This window comes from Octodon degus, unplaced genomic scaffold, assembly GCF_000260255.1.
Source record: "Octodon degus isolate 3935 unplaced genomic scaffold, OctDeg1.0 scaffold00100, whole genome shotgun sequence".
NCBI classification, from domain to species: Eukaryota; Metazoa; Chordata; class Mammalia; order Rodentia; family Octodontidae; genus Octodon; species Octodon degus.
This window is the reverse complement of record NW_004524676.1, coordinates 5,806,414-5,809,472: the sequence shown is the minus strand read 5'-3', so window position 1 is coordinate 5,809,472 and position 3,059 is coordinate 5,806,414. Positions and strand designations below refer to the sequence as shown.

General features: G+C 41.4%; 1 pseudogene; it reads right to left on the bottom strand.

Annotated features, from left to right (window-relative positions):
• Window positions 1–1,438: 1,438 nt before the first annotated feature.
• LOC105743120 lies at window positions 1,439–1,965 on the bottom strand (annotated as a pseudogene).
• Between the last annotated feature and the right edge of the window lie 1,094 nt (window positions 1,966–3,059).

Genomic DNA, 3,059 nt, shown 5'->3' with positions numbered 1-3,059 from the left:
TCCTGCTTGCAGCCTCCCCAGGGCTGGGATTACAGGCGTGCAACACCATGCCAGGACTCTGGCCCACTCAGCATGTTTTGGGGGCGGGGCTGGTGAGGCATGTGGTCACTGTGCTTGCCTAGGCAGGTGCTTTATTTTATTTTTTAAATTTTATTTATTTATATGTGTGTGTGTGTGTGTGTGTGTGTGTGGCCAGCTCAGCCCACCAGGGGCGGGGCTGGCTGGCATGTGGTGCTGGGGGATTGAACCGCGGTCCCTGTGCTTTGCTAAACTTGTTCTAAGTAGGTGCTTTAGACCACTGAGCCATCTCACCAGCCCTGACCTCTTTGATTGACAGAAGGATTAGATGAATTATATGTCATCAGTTAAAACAATGCTTGGCACAAAGAAAACACTATATAGAAGTTAGCTATTGTTACTACTGTTATTATTAAAAACCTCTGGCATAGCTGAAGAATTAGAAACTGTCACCAAAGCCTCTTAACAAAGTTATTACATGGTAGTGTGGGTGTGTGTGTGTGTGCATATATATATATATATATATATACACATATATATATACACACATATATATATACACACGTACATATATATTATATATATATAATATATACATCTTTATTAAAGGCAAACAAAAGTTGGGCATTGAAGTTGAGTATCCTATACCCCCTTGGTATTCTGAATTCAGAAATATTGCAGAATGCAAGAATTCTGCCCAATATCTTTGCCTTTTATCCCTTACCTACTTTCGAACAACACATTAATTCTGAAGTAAATCTTGTATAAAGAAAAAAGTATAAAAGTATTTCTTAAAAATATTGTGGCCGAGCAGATAGCTCAGGAGAAGCAGTGCTTCCTGGCAAGCGCAGGGTCCTGAGTTCAATCCCTGGTACAAAAAAGAAAGAAAGAAAGAAAGAAAGAAAGAAAGAAAGAAAGAAAGAAAGAAAGAAAGAAAGAAAGAAAGAAAGAACGAACGAACGAACGAACAGTGGCATTTCATTCTGATGATAAACTCATGACAAGCCTGAGTTACACTTCTGAACTAAATAAAGTTATAGGAACATATACTAAAATACTGCAAAAAAATTGGAAAGCGTTAAGACTTTTCCTATGGAAAAGAGCGAGTCTGATTAAGCTGGAGCTCTTTGAAAATGAAAGTTACTGCATTAGGAGTGCAGCTGAGAGGCAGAGAAAGAGCTCAGCATGGGCAAAGTGCTGGGTCCCACTGCCAGCTCCAAAACACAAAGTCACATAAAACTAGCTTTTATCACAGGTTCTGCAGCATTCTTCATTTGTTGAATGAGGTAAATCCACAGTGCCAAGATTTTCATAAACATGCGTTTTAAGACCATGATAGAAAGGGTTTATAAATGTCCCGAACACTGTACTAGTCTTTTTCTTTTAGAATTACAGATCTTTGAAAATCTGATCTGCCAATTTAGCATTTTCCACCAACTCGTGGAGCAGAAATTTCCCCAGGCTTCACAGTCTTCTGCTCAGGCGCTGCCTTTGCGGGAGCCGCAGCAGCAGCCATGGCAGTCTTTTTAGATGCTTGCTTAGCCTTTTTTGCTTCCTTGGCAGCCCTGATAGCTTGTTCTCTTTGGGCCTTTCTAACTTCTGGTTTCTGATTCCTCTTGGCCATTATGTCAGCAAGAGATACACCAGTGATGGCCCTCTGAAATTTGACTGCTCATCGCGTTCTTTTCTTTTGAATTTCTTCTGACTGCCCCTTTTTGTGCTTTCTTCTGTAGAGGACAGTCCAGTTTATTTGCTGAGGATTTCTCTTGGAAAGGAATGCAGACTCTGCATTTTGCATTCAGAAACTGGAAGATCTTCCCGTTGGTCCTGGCGTAGCGCCTCCCATGTCCCAGGTAGATCTTGTACCTGCTGAAGCTGCACAGCTCGACCTTCATGGTGGCAGCCGGCAGTCAAGGCGGAAGATGGCGAAGAGCCACTATACTAGTCTTTAAATAAGTAATACTTCCTTTTTCCTTAACCAGGAGTCCTCAAAGTACATTCTCTGGACCTAAAGTGCCAGCATCTCATGGGAAATTGATAGAAAACAAGATTCTCAGGTCACACTTGGAAGGGAAACTCCAGGTAATGGAGGCCAGAAATGTGCTTTAAGCATGCCCTTCACGGGAGTCAGCTGTATTCTTAAAGTCTTACACTAAAATACAGTATACTGTTACTGAACAGGATCTAAGGAGGTCTCCAAAACAGAGATGGGGAACCTCAACTCATCCTGCCCATGAGATACAGTGTAGGTTCTCTCTCACTACAGAAGGATCTGCAGGAAGAGTCAGTAAGAGGGGAGAAGGGATTTTCTTGGGTACAGTGTTTATATAGAGGATGAAAGGGAAAGAAGGTGAATGAGAAAAATTACAGGGTAGAACTGGAATATTCGTGCTGTGGGTTGTTAGAATAGGTACAATTTGTGAATCCATGGAAAGTTTATTTAGACTTGGTTTACAGGAAAAGGAAGATGACCCACTACTTTCTTAACTAATGGTGGACAGACAGGGTTTAAGACAGGGTCTCAACTACATATTCCAAACTGGCCTTGAACTCACTCTGAGGCCAAGTGTGACCTTGTACTCCTGCCTTAGTTTCCAGAGTACTAGCATTGCAGGTGTGCACCACTACCTCCAGCTAGACAGTCCACTTCACTGGTGGAAGGGCAAGGCACAGGGTCGTGTGTGCACGTGTGTGTGTGTTTGTACATGGGTAATCTATAATATTTGCCTAAAAACTTTTTTTTTACACCTTTGCATCTGCTTCTCCTGAGATCAATTATCTGGCTTAATTGAGTTAATCTATAGACTGACAGAATATTTAAGGAATTTTGGGTGTGACTGGCCTGAAAGAAAAGAAGCATGAATAAAGGCAGAAAGGCACTGATGACAATAACCTTGAGTGTCATGTCTGAAAGTTGTGCTCTTCTTAAAAGCACAATTGCTGGGTCATGATTTTCCTTATTTCAGTCCTGCCTTCTTTATTTCTACTATCTTACCTCAGCATAGCTAAGTAGAAGAGTATCAAATAATCATAGTTGTATC